The sequence below is a fragment of the Pholcus phalangioides genome, unplaced genomic scaffold (genome assembly GCF_987345545.1).
Source record: "Pholcus phalangioides strain wild (caught in Gottingen) unplaced genomic scaffold, Ppha-v1.0 ptg000015l_1, whole genome shotgun sequence".
NCBI lineage: Eukaryota > Metazoa > Arthropoda > Arachnida > Araneae > Pholcidae > Pholcus > Pholcus phalangioides.
The window spans coordinates 71,049,457-71,069,419 of NW_028301608.1; the positions used below are offsets into that span (position 1 = coordinate 71,049,457).

At 36.3% G+C, this 19,963-nt stretch overlaps 1 protein-coding gene across 7 annotated transcripts in view; it reads left to right on the top strand.

The window, feature by feature from the left end:
• The first annotated feature begins 3,493 nt into the window (after positions 1-3,493).
• The window catches only part of LOC149076644 (rho-related BTB domain-containing protein 1-like), a 406,423-nt gene continuing 389,953 nt past the window's right edge, over positions 3,494-19,963 (top strand). For 3 of the 7 annotated variants that reach the window (XM_089244263.1, XM_089244258.1, XM_089244259.1), the window contains exon 1: positions 3,514-3,698. The gene's annotated coding sequence lies outside the window, so the exon portion shown is untranslated. Of the gene's footprint in view, positions 3,699-19,963 lie in introns of all 7 variants that reach the window. The other 4 variants (XM_089244257.1, XM_089244261.1, XM_089244260.1 and 1 more) reach the window with 3 other exon arrangements.

Sequence of the window (19,963 nt, forward strand, 5' to 3'; positions counted from 1 at the left end):
AATTTTGAAAAATCCTGTTTGGTGAAGCCAGCTCCATCTAGTACCACCCAACGAAACCGGAAAAGTGTTAAAAAATACGGCAAACCAGAGAAGCATTATGACAGTCTTGGCGACTTACCGCGAGAAAAAAGTCACCAAAGTCGTGGCGGACCATACTGCATCTGTTCCAATTTATCTAATCTGAGATTATTAGCAATTCCGTAGCGAAATGAAAAACCATTATAGATATACGGGAGTTGGAAAGAAAAACGTAGCTGGAATGAAATGGAATTTCCATTAAAAAGGGGATGATAAGACCATATTTTGTTTATCAACAAAAAATTGTAAAACGTAAACACAAGAATCCTACCGTTGAGTTTTCTACTTCGTTAGGAGATCAAAAACCCTTTATCCAATCAGCATCGGATCTACTCTCGCCAAGCTAATATACGCTAAATACTCGCCAACTGAACCGAGTTTCACTCATGGAGGAAAGAATAACAGGAGGTGACATCAGGAACGAAAATTGAAGCCGTTGTGGCAACCCTATGGGCTAACGAGTAAGCCCAAACAAACCGCTCTTTTCCCTATACTTAACATGTGTTTTGCCGGATCGAATTCTTTTAAAATATTAATAACTAAATAAATTTAAGCACCATGACCATTTAATGCGTCTTCAGGTAATCTACATGATCCAATAAAGGGGAAAGATAAAATTTTATCCTTGTATAAGGGGTTTTTATATTTTTAATTTATTTTTGAAAGGGGAAGATCATTTTTCACTCTCGACTCGTCATAAGTTTTTAGTTCAGTGCTTCAATTTATTTTAAAAATTTGATGCATCACATTAATGTCTATGGGAATATGATTAATTAAAATAATATGAAGCTGCAATAAAATGCAATTTCATAATTTTTTACTTTCAACTGTTTATCTTGCCTTTTTGTTTCGTTCATCATTATCATAGATCCGGGACATTTCGAAAGTGTTTGAGGCCCGTGTGCGCTAGTCTTAAGCTTTACATGAGAAATTTTGATTTCTGAATCAATCCTGGGGTGCTCGAGCACCTTCTGACAGGGCCGTAGCTAGGATTTTTGGCACCCGGGGCAAACAGCATTTTGCCGCCCCCGTGCCTCAAACATGGACGGAGATACGGGGGGGGGGGGGGGTCAAAGGTGGAGTCGACTGATCTAATGTATATATGAGCTGACATCATCATCATCGTGCCCCCCCCATCAATAATGACCTTGCCCCCCCCCCCCCCAGACTTTCAAGTCAATCTCCGCCTCAAAGTACTGGAAGCGCTCGAGCGTCCTCCGCCACTGTGTATTTATGGTTTTGCTGCCTGTAGGCTGTACAAATTTCGCCACCCTTCTTCCGTTCCACTCTCATATTCTTGAATACGTATTACTGGAAATATATGCCGCTCATCCGAACTTTCCGCTATGTAGATGTATTGAGAAAAAAATATTAAAAAATAAAAAACTTTTTGTTACGAGCCGCGATAAGTCATCTCTCTGGCCTATAGTGTTTATAAAAATAATCCGGGCTGTTTTTTTTCCTCTTCATTTTGTACCAATTACTTTGCTTTTAAAGTGGTGTGTGTACGAAAATTTAACACAAAAAAGTTTCGAATTGAATTTGGAATCTAAAATTGTGTCTGTGTTCGAGTTTTTGCCTGGAATGGAGAAATATTTCTACAATATTTTAATATAAACAGCTGAAAAGCGTTGCATATATAATGTTTTTCGCAAAAAAAGTCAGATTTTTTCAAACACCGCTTGTTCAAGTGTCTTTAAACATTGTATTTCTCTCAGCACTGAGGTATTACATGTTTTGGCATAATATTTTTAAAATTAAAATGCCGAGAAGAAATTTTGTGGCACAAGATATGGGTAAATTTTGGTTATTTTTGCAAAAGGTTCCGTGTTGTTGAAGTTAATATTCGAAAACAAATAACAACTAAAATTGTAAAAGCTCTCGTTGAATTGTATAAATATATCCAAGGAATTTGAGGGTAAAAAATCGAATTCCTAAAGTGAATAGTAAATTTTTAAATGATTTTTAAAAACGGGGATGTTTCTCATAGGAAAGCATGGGAAGCCACGGTTTGTTTGGGCTTACTTGGTCCCTTTAATAAATACGAGCGATAACTGGCTTCATCTGGCAACCTAGATTCCCCATGCTTTCTCAACGGAGGCGCTGGTCGCGTCACCTCCTGTTATTCTTTCCTCCATGAGTTTCACTTGATACTCGCTTGGTAGTGTTTCGAGAATACCGATTTCGTGTTGAAACTGAAACGGGTTTAAACTGATCCGCGTTTCAGCACGCTGATGAATACGGCCGTATTACCTACACTAACTCGGTTAACGGAAAAGGTCATAAAACTGTTTATCACCAAAATCACTCGCTACCATCAACCACGGAGTTTTAATCCTTCCCTTACGCGAATGAAAATAAGGAATGTTTGTTTGGCATAACTGCGTGTTAATATTTCAGAATCACATTCCAGTGATTTCATAACGAAGCCACCTTGTGACCGAAAGCACAACAGATCGTACGATATTAAGGTAGTGGGAATTATCGTAAACCAAGAAGAGATGGGATTGGCTGAAATCGTGTAATCGCGGAATAGTTAGGCTGGCCATATTTCCTCGAGAGAAATACGGGACATTGGGATTCCAAATACGGGAAAATACGGGACATTGCCAATTATCGCCAAAAATGACGCCAAAACCGAACAAAGTCGCCAAATACTGTTGAAATAATGGAGAAATCACAATGGCGGGAAATGCAGCATTACTGCTAATTGCAGTGGATTAAAATGAATTCCACGAAAAAAAAATTTCATTAAGACAAATATGGAAGATTCATATACTCATTTATGGTTGTAGTTATCATAATATAATTTATAAGTTGAAAATAATTTCAATCTTTCTTTTTAATAAAGAATAAAAATTCAAGTAGGCTTCGTGCAAAATACGGGAAAAACCGGGACACTTTTGCTAAAAAGTCGGGACAACCAAAAAAACAGAAAATACCGGGACTGTCCCGGGAAATACGGGACGTATGGTCACCCTAGGAATAGTGGTGCATTTGCGAAATTAGCGTCCCGGTTCTTCTGTTTCCCCCGACTTTTCTGCGAAAATGTCCTAGTTTTTCACGTATTTTCAACAAAGCCAATTTGGGTTTTATTCTTCAAATCAACGATTAAAATTATATTCCCAACTCAAAAATTACCTTACCATAATTACGACTACAAACAAGAATATTTATTTCACATATTTGTCTTTTTTTTTCACTGAAGTCGCGCTTCATTTTTCTCGGTTGGCGACTTTTCTAAAGATTTTAGAATGAAGTGGCTCTTTGCTCACTTTTGGCATCATTTTTAGTCGAATATTGGCAATGACCGTATTTTCCCGTATTTCGAAGCCCGAATTCACTTAATTTTCTTGAACAAATATGGTCAGTTCACTTTTTGGCAACTATTCTAACCTCCTTGGTTGGCAACATTGCGTACCATAACAACAGTTAAAAGAGCATGGTAAAGCATGAAACTATGTTGTAGCCATTCTGAGAGAAAATCCCTCATCACCTTGTAAATTTTCACACCTGCAAATTTTGTGCATTGTTAGACTGCGCAACAATTTTGCTTCTATTTTTCAAAGGATTCGCAAGTTTGTTTCCGAGCAGATTGCGTATTCTTATGACCTATTCATGTAAGTTTTACGCATTTTCTATAGAATTTGGATTTGATATTATGTTACTCCTGCCCTCCATTGAGATGGAACATCTAAATAATTAATCACATTTAAGCGAAAATGCTGCTATAATGAATGGATTTTTAAAAATTGAAATAAATTTTAATGGAAGAGGGGAAGGAGAAACATTCTGGAACAACTACAACCCAGAGCACCAGCGTTGGCAACTTGTCGTCGGGGGGATGACCCGAAGGCATAAAGGCCTGTATAATTGAAGGAGAAGATCGCCAGGAAAAGTCGTAGTTTCCCACCCTTTTCGTTCCATCACGCCCTTCTTAAGAGAAACTTTTCTCTCATCGCCCTCCCCCCCCCCCCAAGTCAAGCAAACCCATAGGATCCTATGTTATACCTGCAGCTTCTATCGTCCACCAGGGTGCGATATTGCCCACTTTGGAAAACACTGGGTTAGTCCATAGAGAATGAATTCTTGTATTCCTGTTTATGCATTTCCCCCCCCCCCCTTAAAGCAGGGTTGGGTTTCACTACATGAACAAGAGTCTAAAACTGGTTTAAACCTTCAAAAACCTAAATGCTTTTGGATAATGTTTTGAACACAATAAGTACATAGCTAACACAATGAGAAATTTACTTTTTTGCATATTATGTTTTACTTCTCAATACTAATTCAGTAAAATAATTGAAACAAAAATTAATTAGTGGTAAGTACACTTTTACCATGTAGCATCCAATAACATATAACTAATTTTGCACATTTTTTTTAAACCTTAACGATTTCTTAATTTCAAACTTAGAAATCACTTTCAATGAAAGCTGTAGTTTTGTAAAACCTGCAGCTTGGCTCTTTTCTGCTGAAAAAGCATATCTAGAAAGTATTTTCTACGAAATCACTGGATTAGCCATTCTTCATTCTTCCTGTTGCAGTGGAGAGAAAGGTAGCCCAGGTCGATAAGATACTCGCCTGAAGTACCAAAGGATGTTTAGAGGTGTCGCGAGTTTGATATTTACCTCGTTGGGCATCTTGCCTGTTGTGGCATTGTATTTATTCGATAAAGGGGGAGGGGGTGAAAAAGGATTTTTTTCCGCTTCATATATAAAGGCCAATTCAAAACTGTCAAGTTAAAATAGTAAACCAAATTATAAATTGTCAAGTATTTTAAAATATTAGCAGATGTTAAGGGCTATTTACGCTGGTTTAGTTCCATGGGCAAGTGATTTATTGGTCGAGTAAAAAGTGGAAATAGAATCTGGTTTATGCACACGTGCCAGTGGGCACATGGCCTGTTAGCGTATTTATTATTCCTACTCTCTTAGCAACCCAAGAGGCATTAGCACGCAGGTGATTGGTTACTATGATCAAGAAAGGTAGCAAGATGTCACAAGAGGCAGAGTTTTGGCGAAACCAAGTTTTGTCGAATAGCTCGCTTGGCACTTTTTAGTTGATGCCGGGTCATTCCATTTCAAATCACCCGGCTAAATGCCAAAATGACACCTGTAGTCTCAGATTTCAATGATTTTTTATATTTTTGTTGCTTTTACCATCCTTATTAACTGTGTGAAATATTATTTGCATATCTCTAAAACTTTTTGAGAAAAAAAAATGTTGAAATTTATCAAAAACTGATGCAGGTGACTTTTCTGAGGCTCAATTTTTAAGCGGCATTGTTTTAGAAAATAAATCATAACTTTTTTCATTTTCAATATATTCAAGTGAAATTTTCACTAAAGTGTTCACAAAAACATATAGAATATGAATAAAAATAATTCATACACTTACATTTGAAATTTACATGCAAAAAAATTATGTAAACTTTGTTTTTGTGGAATTTTTCGTTAGAAAAAATACAATTTTTCTAACATATTTTTAGACCAGAGGCACAGCAGTTACCAAAACAACTTTTATTTTAAATTTCTCCTAAATATATGAAGTAAAATACTGGAGAAAAAAAATAATGGTTTTTTGACCGTTAATATGTTTATTCTGGCTCGCAACACAAAATTCATTGAAATAAGACTGGATCGCTCTGATTTCAAATCATTCAACTAGATATTGAAATGCAACTCATCATCCCGGATTCCAATTATTATTTTTTGTTTATTACTTCTACCATCCTTGTTGACCATGCAAAATTTCATGTACAAACACGTTTTGAGAAAAAAAACTGTTTTCTAACCCATTCAAGAAATAGTATTTCTGAAAATGTATCGTAACTTTGCAGATTTTCAATACATTCAAATGAAATTTCCACTAAAATGCTCACAAAAAAATGTAGATTATAACTAGGAAAGAAAATTTAAACCCTTGCATTAAAAAATTATATTGCAAATACATCGTTGAAATTTAATTTTTGATTCTTTTTATAATAAAAACACAATGGCTCACCTTTGCTTTTTTATTTACAAAAGCCCTCCTGCTTTTCGCACAGCATATTCAGTGATATTGAACTCTTCACAGATTTTTTTCCTTATTCCATTAAGAGTTAAAATTTGGAACTTTTCCCTTGTTGTGATGGTTAAATTGATTCTCTTTTCAAATTAACTCTATCAAAATAATATCATTTGCTTTCTGTTTAATATCTTCATTAAGTGTGCTTTGAGATTCATTTTCTGGTAATTCTTCAAAAACTTTAACAAAACTGTACTACCTTACAAACTTTACAAACTTTTCTTTTGGTATTCAAACTACTGCACTGTGGAGCTACCCTATGAAGTTCAACTGATGACTCTTCTATGTTCTGTAGAGATGAATTTATTTCTTCCAGTGTTTCTTGTTTAGAAATTGACATTTCCAAGTTACTTATTTTTGCATCAATATATCACTGTTCACCTCTTCAAAATATTCAATTTCTTCACCTAATTTATTGATGTGTTTATTCACTTTGTCCCTACAAGCATGCCATATTTTTTGGCCTAGAATTAATTTTGTAAGACCATTTATTTCATCTATTGTCTGTGAAAAATACAAGTTGAATATTTTTAAACCTTTTATATTTTTCTCTTTACAGAAGCTATTATTATTTTTTACAATCATCACAACAAGAAACATCACATCTAATATATCACCACCAGGCGTTATATACATTAGGTTTTAATTCTGCTCTCTTACATCTGCCTCAGCTACAACAATTAGGTTGTATCTGATAATTATTTCATTCTTTGTGATTTGATGCCTCATATTCTGGCTTTTTATCACCAATTTTAAATTATTTCTTGGGAAAAATCTATTGGCCTGCATTAAATATTATAATTTAGAATTTTTTGCCACACAAGTATAACCATTTCATATTTAGGGTCAGGTGGAGTAAAATAGTCATACTGAACATAAAATGGCATAACTTAAGAATTTCAATTGATATTGCTACCAAATTTCTGTTATAACTTTCACTTCCTAGTATTTCACCTAAAATTTTATGCCAAGCAATATTTTAGTGGCAATGAAGAGTTTTTTTTTTTTGTTCAAGCACGGGTTCCATTTCTGGAGTGCCTGAATAACTTCTCTCTACCATTTTAGTTGCTAAAACTTTTTATAGATTGGCTGTACAGGACACTTCAGAAGTATCTCAAGAACACTATTTCATTCACTGGTAAGTTGTAATCATTATATTTCATATTTTATAGTAATTTAAACAATGTGGGGTAAAGTGGTCATATCATTAGGCTTAACTAACACTTAGTTGCTAGGAGCTATTTTGACTAGCATATAATTGAACTTGTAAGATTTTTTTTACCTAATATATTTCAATTTTTTTCTTTTCCAGAGCAAACATGAGCTTGGAAAATAGGTGTTTGAACCTATATGTGAAAAGAATATGCAACAGTACTCCTGACATTCTTCCAATTAGTATTGCTAGCTGTTGGAAAGAACATTAGAGTATTGTGTGAGCTGCAAGAACATGAGTTAAAGATTCCATATCACTTAAAGAAGATGGATCATTAACAAGTCAAGACAAAAGGATTTTAGAAGAAAATCATGATTACCATGCAAAGGAGACTAGTAATGAAGGCTAGATATCTCTTGCTCAACATGAACACCTCCCCCACCCCTATTGTAGATGTTAAACTTTCACAATTCACGACCAAGGAAAGTAAAAATACAGAATCAACTTCATGAGTGGCTGACTTGAACTTAGAAAGTGAAAAAGTGTCAAAATTAGCTAATATTATTGTGTTTGATGAGAGACTTGAAACGAGCCATATACTGACTATCTTGCCCTCGTTAATCTCAGCTGTAAGGGTAACAGAACTCAAATTCAAAATGAAAACATGTTCAGGATGGAACAGAGACGCCGGAACATATCTGCTCGTGTTGCTAAAGCAATACCAATTATCTGAATTGTATTGCTCAGCAATACCAATCATACCAATCACCATTTGAAGAAAGTTCAAATATTGCACTAAAAGTGTTTTTTTTTTTAAATTAAAATTTTTGAAGACATATCCGTGGGACCCTTTTCTTGTAAGGAGTTGCATTGCTGTAGCTCTTTTTGTTTGCAAATCATTTCAGGTCCAAGGGACTTTCCCATACACCTCATTAAGCATGAGAAAATGAGCATTATAAAATCTCAATACCGCAATGGTAGTCATAGCAGTAGACTGGAGACAGTACATTTCATCGTTGATTTCAGATGGATCTCAGTCCTTTGAGTGGCATTAACAAGATATCTCGCCTCCTTATTTTAGCATTGGTAAGCCCAAATATTTTGTAAAGTTAATCCCTCTCTCAGGGGAACACTTTTCCCTACACCAATGGTTCACAAACTTTTGTCAACCATGGCTCCCTTGCCTAATTCATGATTCGTCAGTGGCTCTTCAGGATAGATTTATGGATATTTTCCCATATAAAAGAAATAGATGCACAAATCAATATCTCAAGCTCGCTACGACACCCCACATAAAGGTTACAGATGCCCCTAGAAACAGCGACGCACACTTTGAAAAAACTGCTCTATACTCATTTTACTTTTTCATTACTTTATATACTCATTTACTGCTGAAAGTAAAGGGTTAAAAGGCATCAATCAATAGTCTCATAGATGTAGTTAAAAAGTACAAAAAAAGTCGCTGAGAAAATAAAACTTGTAAAATAAAACAAAAAAAAAAAATATAAATGCAATAATGGCATAGCTTTGTTATCTGAAGTTTATACTGCAAAAAAAAAATCAGACTACAGAATTGGTTATTACAATGCTGTTATCAAAATTAAAATTCAAAGCTCAACATAAGTTTAAATAAACAAATACAGACACAGAAACATGTAATTAAAAAAAACAGCTTAGTAAAATGAGATGCTGTATATTGAGATTCAAAGAGGAAGGAGAAATAGTTCTATGTTTGTTTTTCCATTTTTTACGACTTCTTGCAGTGTGACAGATAATTTGTGAAGGAAAAAAAAATAGATAACTGACTTCAAATAAAAAGAAAATATACACAACGTTTTAATTATCACCATAAAGTTATCGTCTAAAACAGTGTTTCTCAACCGCAATGTGACATCAATCGTACTGGGCCGCGAGAATATATGCATTACCCTTTCATTTTTCAAGCATTTCCACGAATAACTAATTGGTTTATTTAACTATTATGGTACATATTACTTTAACTTTTCAGTCTAAAAATCATTTACAAGGGGATGGAAAAACCCTCCCAGAACAAAGGCTTGCAGCTGCATTTGTAAATTATAAGAATTTGGAGGATCCCTCTTCCCCTTATCGCACTGAAAATCTTTCGTTTTGTTGCAAGCCCCCAAGGAAGGGAAACATGTCTCTGGTTCTCCCCTGCCCCCTTGAAATTAGTATTTTTTTCTCATTTTCGTATTTTTGAGTATCTGACATCATGAGACCCAAACAATACAGCAGGGGTGGGGAATGTTTTTCCATACTTTCCGTCCCTTTTCCCCGAAAATATCCTCCTGCTTTTTAGTGCTCTCTGTATAGCATAGCCCAGTCAACAAAAAAATTAAATAACATATATTCACTGACAAACGGTTAAGGCTGTCAAAGAGAAATGAGGAAAAGTGATTTCTGCTGTGAAAGTGAGAGCCGCTCTTAGAAATGTGCGACAGGAGCTGTCGCACCGTGCTTTGTGGGCCCCTGCACTCACAGTAAACTATTGGAGGCTTTCATGAATTCTGAAATTACTTCTTGCATTAATTCTGAAGTTTCATCAATTCTGGAATTATTTCTTTCAATAATTCTGAAAAAATTCCCCCCCCCCCCGGTAATTCTGAATTGGTGCAAGAATTATTTCTTTCAATTTCTTTCTGCCGCTGTGGTGGTCGAGTGGTTATAGTGACGGACTCGCGATGCGAGGATCCGAGTTCGAACCCCACAGTGGTGGTCGGCTGAAGTTGGTTTTCTGTGGTTCCCAACTTCAAGGTGCGAATGCGAGCCGATCTCCCCTTTAAAAAGACTCGCCATAGAGAGCAACAGGCCTACAACGTTACAAATATTCAATCATTATACTTCACTCACAATTTAAAGTATAGATGAAATATCATACACAACACTATCTACACACTCAGACTGTTAGGTGCACTCACTTTGTTCCAGACTCTGCCACGAAGCTGGGCTGGAAGAGATCTCGTCAACGGGATAAGTCCGGTGGCAGATACCCTGGCGTTCATTCATTCATGCTGTTTCTCGATATAGCGATAATCCCTTTTCAACAATATGTTTTCTTGGTCCCCAGAGTATAGTTGTATCGAGATTTTACTTTTATCCTGGGCCTTTGAGCTAGAGCCCTGTCCATCCTCCATGTACATGTGTGGGAGGAGGGTCTGACACGAGCCTCCAACACAAAACATTTGATTGATGACAGGCTTAGTACTTAATTCTAGCTAATAGGCAGAGATAGACTTGAAAGTCTGGAGGGGGGGGGGGCACAACGATAAGGATTATGTCAATTCATATATACACATACATTAGATCAGATGACTTCACATTTGAAGCTGGAGGAGCAATGCCCCCCATGCCCCCGTATCTCCACCCACATTCTAGCTCGGTGTTGAAAACAGTGGGGGAGGGGAATTCATATTTCAATCAAATCAAAAATTGTAAAATTTTTCAAGAGATCATTGATCATTTTTGTCGCACCACAGTCATTTTCTGCACACGAGCACTAATTAGATCGGGACCTACAATTTATTCCCAATTCCGAACGGCAGGCTTGTTTTTTATACTCATCGAGAGGAACTGTCTTTCTACCAAACTCAACTATATTTCTACCTCTTTATTAACGGAAATCTACAGAAGAATCTCTCATATACAGATGATTCTCTGCCCGCTCTTTTGTGAACAGAGTAGGTTTTCAGCCATTCTACCCACCTTTCTTTCTCTGTTTCTTTTAGTCATCCATAGTTTTTCCTTGTACTTTCCTAAAAAAAAACCCTGTCTATGCACTATAGCTTCTTGAAAAACAATACACAAGGATACAACAATAATTAATGAGTAATCTGCATATGTTAATGAATGTCTGTTTCTTTCAAAGATGACCATAGGATCAATATATATAACAAATATATATAATTCCTCGAAAGACTGGTTATATATATTTTTTTGCAATGATGATTACAATGAAAAAAATTGTTCTCTGCCTCCATGGGAACTCGAATCCCGGTCTCTCGTTTGTGGTGGTTGAGTGGTTATAGTGACGGACTCGCATCGCAAAGATCTGGGTTCAAACCCCACTGTCACCACAGTGGTGATCGGCTGAAGTTGGTTTCCTGTGGTTCCCTTCTTTGAGGAACAAATGCAAGCCGATCCCATTAAAAAGTCTCGCCGCAGAGAGTAACAGGCCTACAATGATAAAATCTTCAAACATTAGACTTCTGTGATGTTTGGTTTTATATCACAAAAAAATTACACGGCACCAATATGTTATATGTTCTCTTACTTGAGTTACTCTCTGAAAATTTCAACTTGCACAATCACAGCACCAATATATTATATCATGTTACTTCCCAAAGAGACACTATTTCACCAAAACAATATTATTTATGAGAACTATGACCATTTTGCTCCTTATATGAGTATCTTTCAACACCTAGATCAGTGATTCGAACAGGGCATACAGAGCGTGGTTACCTTGACCACAAAATAACCCTTATCTACGGGGAGTGAAAGAGTTCCATCTTAATTAAGATTTACCACATGAAAAACAAGTAAAAAGAACCAAACTAATACAAGTCACATCTATATATTTATAATAGATAAGATAATTAAATTTTAATTACTTTTCTTCCCAAAAGAGATATTTTAACAATACAGCAGCATCATTTAAAATACTTCAAAAACTGACATTGAGCAAATTCAAAACAGTCTCTCTGTGCAGAAAAAATGATTTTCCAACATCAACATTTAACAAACCTTTACTTTAAACAGCGAAACAAACATATCAAAATCAACCCGAAATTGTGCATTGTCATAGAGATCATTAGAATTAAGACATCTTAAAGAACTTTTATACTTAACCGAAAATTTCAACGGGGGTGGGGGGGGGGAGTTGGATCTAACCTCAATGAATCATGATATTAACAAAAAAAAATTACAAATTCCCAGATCACCGCCACAAAAAAAAAAAAAGAAATGATGAATGAGAGAGAAAACCAAGAAATAACTTCACATACTTACAAATTCCGAGTGACTCGACATTCTGTCTCCCAGGGGTCAGTGTTCCGCATCCTCTAAAGGTAACTGCCACAGTTCTTGGATCTCGAGTCAAGTTTGAGGGACATCGGGAAACAGGCGGCCTATCCAAGATAGGACAAAACTCTCCGGATCCTTCTCAGCTGGCATAGAACGCTCTCAGGCTCTGCTCTAGACATGGTGACAGGCTTCAGGATTGTCTCGGTAACAAAATGGGAGAACTACTGCGGTAGCGAACAGCAACATCTCGCGAGAACGATTTCACATTACTATCATCGAAGGGACCACGTTTTTTCGACGAGAGAAAATGGAAGACTGAACCAACCCACCGACGTTTCGAGGGTACAAGTAAATTGAAAAGTGGGCGTGACTTCGAAATGCGCACACATTGATTCGTGGCGTAAATTTTTATGACATCACTTTTGAGCGAGCAAATGCGAGCCGATCTCCCCGTTAAACAGTCTCGCCACAGAGAGCAACAGTCCTACAACAATAAATCATTCAATCATAACACTTCACTCATAGTTAGAAAAACTAGTGGCAGATGGCAGCACTACACATAACAAGCATTACAGAGAAACAACAAAACTTCACGTCAGGTTTCACTACACGTACATGCACATTCCCGCATGTACCGATTCGTTGGGGGGTTCCGGGGGGGGCGCATGTGTGGTGTAGTAGTAGTAGGTAGGGCCTCCAAAAAATGGTCGGGGATCCATGATGTTCTTAAGTCAGCCACCTTGTTGGGCAATTTGCCTGTTGCGGCGTTGTATTTGTATTTATTATTTTTGATTCATCAAGTCCAAAATTTTTATCAGTTTCAGGATTTTATTTTCTCTTATTAGTTTAAAATTAACTTCAGTGCTGAATTTTCGCACGTTTTTGTGTTAATCTATTGAATTGTGTGTATTTAACGTTCTCTGTATGGATATTTCACAGCATGGTTTTATATTTTGAAGTAATGGATGCCGAAGCCAGAAATTTCGTTCGGGGGGGGGGGGGAAGACCAAAGTGATAGAACAATAGATTTGTCCATCTTTTCCCCTTTTTTAGGTCATTTTCTCACATTTCTGGAGGGGACCAGACCCCCAAGTCCGCCCCCCCCCACTACGCTCTTGCGATTCCTACCCCCAAATATATAAAATCGGGCAAATATTTTTCTTGTCCGAAACTATTGAGACGCACCGGGCCCTTTAGGTAAGCGGTCATACAAGTATTACATCAGCATCGATGGGGGGGGGGGGGGAAATTCCCGATTTGCTGACTTTTGATGAAAAGGGGGGGGGGAAAGGGGGTTTAGGATGCTGCTTACGTCAACAACCACCCTTTATGAAAATATGAAATATTTTTAATGGCATCTTACTCGGTCCGCCAAAAACGAAAAACCTTTGTTAGTTCAGGCACCCACAATCTATCCATTCTCCCTAATGATAAATTCCTTACAGAGCCTCTTCAGCGATCTCTAAATATTTCAGGGATCCTTCAAGTGCTCAAGAAATGTGTCCGGGCTGCTTAAGTGCTCTGGAACTGTGCAAATGATCCATAATTATGCCACGGATCACTTAAACAATCTGGGAATGTTCTACGGGTAACTTGAGTGATGCAGAACCGCACCGGGGGCCCGCTTAAGTGCTCTAAAACTGTGCTACATTTCACTCAAGGGATTTCTAAATGTGCCACGGATCGTTTAAATGAAACTGTGTCGGGGGTTACTTAAGTGATCGTTGAATGTGCCACGCCTTACTTTAGTGATCTGAAAATGTGCCACGGGCTTACTTTAGTGATCTGGAAATGTGCCACAGGCTTACTTTTGTGATCCAAAAATGTGCCATGGGCCACTTAAATGCTCTGGAATTGTGCCACGGGTTATTTAAGCGATCTGTAAATGTGCCGCTTAGTTCATTTTCACAAAATTAGATTTGAGGAGACAAGCCACATCAGATAACCTTCAGTCCCATATTTGTTCCAGGGGTCCAGGGTTTACCATATATGGCTTAAAGGGTGGGTCGCAATCAATTTCTGGAAGATAAATTTTGAGTTCTTACTCTTCAAATAGCATTGAAATTAACAGAAATCGATTATAATAACACATAAAGGTATTTTCTTTTGAAATTATAATTTTTATTAAAAAATATTTTTTTGGTATAGAGTCCCCTATGACCCTCCGTCCTGCGTACGTTTCTGATCCCTACAATATGCGTTTGGAGGTAGGGAGCGGTGCTGATGAAATTTTGCTGACGGGCGGGAGCGCTGTCAAAAAAAATGGGCCCACCCAGGCACGGCTCGGGGGTCCAAGAGAAGAGGAGCCTCACAAAAATTACATCTGGTTGAAACTTTCGATAATTTGCGTAATAGGGCCTCAGAAAAATCAAAGCGCAGGCAGGGTTCATAGCTGCCAAGTCTCCCGAATTTTAGCTTCATCGCTCGACCTCCCGAAAAGTTCTTAAATCTCCCAAATTTTTACAAAAATCCCTAATTGTCCCTAAAAATTCCCTACTTCATTAAAAAAATCCCCGCTTATGAAAACAATCCCTAAGGAATTTCTTGTGGGGCATGAAGCCTCTTTTTTTCCCCTTTCGAAATCACGTCACACGTCGTAAATGGGAAAATTCCCTTTTTAAGGAAGTTTTACAAACCCTCTGATGGTAACAAGAAAGTTGTTTGTCTTATCGTGCAGGGAAATGGCTTAGCAGCCAATAGTCCTGGATAATAATTGGATAAGATTATAGTGACGCGCATATGGTCAAAATTTCTTTTGTTGAAGTTACGTACGTGCGATATAACAAAGCATGAATACTGATAAGCAAAAACATATTTAATTAATTTTAAAGATACTTATACCCTGATGAATTTCCTTTCATCAAACGTTCCAGAAGAGGGCGACTTTTCCTTTTTGTACAAGTTGTGTTACGGACATAAACATCGGTCATGGTGGAAAGAGTGACATCATCACTCATGTGAAATGAAAAAAAAGACAAGCAAGTGTCACAAAAAGTCAGTGTTCTTCAAAAATTGACGGTGTTTTCCTTCCAATGATTTTGGGGTCATTCGCGCAGAATGTTTGTTCACAGCGTTTCTGATTGAACACAATATTTATTTTTATGTCATTGAAGTTTTGGCCTCCAATTTCACTTCTTTTTTGCGTAGGAATTTTATTCCCAAGGGTTTAACTTTTATGTGTGTAAAATCCCTATTTTAATATGACTTCAGTAGGGATTTTATTCCCTAAGCTTTAACTTTTATGTTTGGAAAATCCCTATTGTATTTATTAGGGAGTGGTTTTAGCATAAAATACGGGTTTGCGCGAAAATCTCCCGAATTTTCATTTTCAAAAGTTGGCAGCTATGAGCGTTGGAGGATGTCAGGGGCTCTCAAACTTTTTTCACCAGCTGCACCTCCTCCTAATCAAAGCTTATCCGCGGCTCCCCGGAGCAGTTTAACAGTCTCTTCGAAAATCTTTGCAGGATGACGCGGCACACAGTTCGAGGACCCCTGCATTATGTGTTGGCATCACTTTCTGTTTTCAATGTAAGCTTCCCCAATATTCTGAAACACTATACTCAAATGACCCGCAACGTTACTGTGTGGTGATGGTTGTCAATTTAAATTATCGGAGAACTTGAAACGCGAATTCAACTAAATCATCAACAATCCAATCCATAATTATTGATTAAAAACTATAAAATACGTACCACAGAACTATTCGATTTCAGAATACACATTAGCATGGTTTTAAAGAATTGATGATAAAAACCATCATTGATTGATGGTTAAACTCATTTTCCACCACTTTATCGGTTTATAATAGAATTTCACAGTTTTATGTGAATATTATGAGGGGGGAACTCAGGGCATCTGTCCCAGAGACATTTTGAATTCATTACCTTCAAAAAACATTTTAAATTAACAGAAATTGAAAAATATAGCACACATAAAAAGGTATTTTCTTTCAATATTTTAATTTATTCAAAAAAATAATTTTAATTTTTGATTGTCTTGGGCAGGGCCGTCTTTAGAGCATCATGGGTCCCAGGGCTAAGCGATTTTTCTGAGATCCCACCCAACAAATTCTCAGATATTGTAACTTTCTCATTTTTGTGAGACCCGCGTTCTCTTGGGGCCCCTGGGCCATACCTAGGTGGGCATTAAGACAGCGCTGGTCTTGGGGCAGACACGGGACCTCTATACCCCCTCCTGCATAGGTTTGTTACATTTTACTGTAGTAAAAATCTTGCCACTGCTACAAAAGTAGGTTGAAGAACGGGTCATCGCCAAAATCAAATAGATTTGAAAAAAACGGGACACTCTACTTCAAAAAAGGGATGTATGGTCAGGCAAAAATATATGTAAATATTATGGCCTGTACAGAGAAATGTCTCGCATACTTTGAGCAACACCAATCATTCCTGACTTCCGGCGTCCATGGGATGGAATAGGAGAAACTTTAATTAAGGAAATAGTTGAACTTTGACTGCTCAAAATAAATATGCGAAAATTACATTAAACTCCCATAGCCAAAGAAAAAATTTCTTGGAGATCTGAGGCAAATTTATAACTATTCAAACTTTATGAAAGATGTCAGAAGGCTGTGTGGGGTGCTGGAAGAGAACAAAAACCAATAATGCAAATTATCAGACAAGTGATTAATAAGTATTTATTATCTGTTGAATATCTTGAAAAAGCCTATATAAATAATGAATTTTTATACCTTTCCAGAAAATAAGGACATAGATGAAATAAGGGATCAGTTGTATTTGAAGATCCTAATGAAGCCAAGATTTAACCATAGAGTACATTCAAAGTTATAAATTTAAAAGTAGAAAATGATTGTTTGATAAATGTGTTAAATAAAATTTCATTGCCCACTGATTATTTTCTTAAAATTTCATTATTATTTTGTATGACCATTTTACCCCATGCACTACTCAAATAACTGCACTACTGTAATATAAAATTGAGGTCTAAAAAGCTGCTGAAAAAAAACTGTTACACTCAAAAAATATTTTTGAAAAATGTGCTTATATACTCTTTAAGAATGTAATGTGAAATATCAGCCAAAAGATATCGTATTTTTGAAAAAGCCATATGGTTATACCTCTTTAAAGATAACACCTCTTTTTATGACCATTTTACCCCACCTGACCCTATCATATATATTAAATATATGTTTATTGAAATGCTGTAAAAATCAAATTAAAAAAATTTAACACTGTTTTGGTAAAATAACTTTATAATTAAGCATGTTAAAAAAACTTCGAAAAATCGATCTATATATAAGACTAGCTATAATACCCGGCGCTGCCCGGGTTTTCTTCCATGAGGCTGTTTGGATCACGTGATATCTCCCTCTTTCTTTGAGGGACATGCAAACCGTGTCTAAGTTAACCAATATGACGACTTCCTGAGCGACTTCATGAAATAAACAAATCTAGATTTAAAGAAACATAGAAACGAATATATTTTTTTCCCCTTTTTTTAAGGGGCGCTAGGTATTTCGATCCCCCCCCCCCCGAACTTTAATTTATCCATCTGCCTGTTTCAGCTTTCAAAAATGCTTAATTGAAGCTGTGAAATTTCTTCGATGTATTTTATGGGCCCATAATTAGTTTTAAAACATCCTAAACTATATGAATTTATGCAGTTGAATATTAATAGACAATACGGAGATATTAATTTTCATTCTTCAGAAGACACAAATAAATGGTTGAAATCAATGTTATTGCATGAATGTCTAACTCAAAAGTAGGTCCGGCTAATTACTTCATTTTTAATCTCCTGGGCTTCGTATATGTCTAAGCGACCTCAATATTTCAAAAATTGAGAATTCAATACAATTTTTAAAATTATTGATGGGGAGGAAAATCCCACTAATTTCCGCATTTCTATAGTAAAATCGACAATTTTAGCACTGATTTCTATGAGGATCACCCTTTTCCTGACTCTCAAAGCGATGATGATTATGACGTCTATTCAAAAAGCCTCATTACTGAGAGTATATTGAAAATGTGGCAAAGCATTATAAAGGCATAAACTATTATACATATACTAACAGGATTAAAGAAGTGACAAACCGTTGTAAAGGCATATACACGTCTGAAACGCATTGCTGCGGAACCACGGTAACCAAAGTAAACGTTCGGAAAGTGATTGTTGAGGCCCAAAAACCATTGTTGCCGGACAGTTTTTTGCCCATTTGGGGCATTTGCCCTGGTCTGACGAAATTTTAAAGTAGCCTATCGTTCAAGTCGGGTCCCATTTGGTATATATGCAAAATGTGGCGACGATCGATCTAAAATTGTAGATTTGTATAGAGAACATACACACACAGACACACAGAAAATCAATTTTATATATATAGATTAATAAAATATCTGGATTATCAAATACAAAATAATTCTTTGCGCAAAAATATATCAGATTGCAAAAGTTTGCCTTTGTTGCATCATAAGAAATATTCATAGATCAATTAAAAGTGAAATTAATTATTCAGAATTTCAACACCTTTCTAAGAATCTGAACATGAAGGTTTAATTTAAAAAATTATTTTATTCAACAATAAATGAATTTATTGTAAATATGAATTTAAACCAAAACATTTTTTTTTCAACAACTCTGATTTGACACATTACATTAACATTTCAAATTATTTCATGAATTCATTTAATCCTAGAATTATAAAATTTATTAATTGTTTTGAATTATTTGCATCAACTACTCATGAAACTTAATTTAGTTATATAAATGTGAAAGTATGTATGTTCTTTATACAAATCTACAGTTTTAGACCGATTGTCTCCAGATTTTGCATATACACCAAACAGCTCCGGGATTGAACCGTAGGCTACTTTAAAAGTTCGTCAGAGCTGAGCAAATGGGCGAAAAACTGTCGGGCAACAATAGTTTTGGGGCCTCAACAATTACTTTCGGAACGTTTACTTTTGGTTACCGTTGTTTCCTAACAATGCGTTTCAGACGTGTATGTATGCCTTTACAATGGTTTGTCACACCTTTAATTCTGTTATTATAACAGTTTATTCCTTTATAACGGTTTGTCACTTTTCCAATCCTCCCAGTAATTGAAGAAAACTTGGGAAGCGCCGGGTATTTCTGCTAGCCTATATACAGGGTGTCCTGTAAGTGATAATGCTGCCTTTATCTCATCAACCACCCATTGTATAGGTATAGTTTCAATTTAAAAAATGCTTAAAAGGTGTTTGAATAATATTCGCTGCACAAGTTGGACGCATGACGTCGTTAACAACAACTACGATGACAAAACGGAATAAAAATGTTCAACGCCAGCTGATGAGCTCAATGCTTGCCTCAAATCATCAACACTCCGGCATGAAGTTAAAAAAATATTATTATCCGCCAACATGCGAGTTCAACTGCAAAATGACTCGGCACTGCTATCATTTTCACATCAGTTGATCAAACTTGACAATGGAAGAATTCCCGTAGACACAAGCACTGGACTGATAACGTTCCCAAATGGATTTTGCCAGTTCTTATATATATAAACTCAGTTCAAGAACTTGCAGACAAAGTCTTCCCAAACATTCAACAAAATCACCAAAACCATGAGTGGCTTTGTGAGAAAGCGATTATGGCATCGAAAAATGA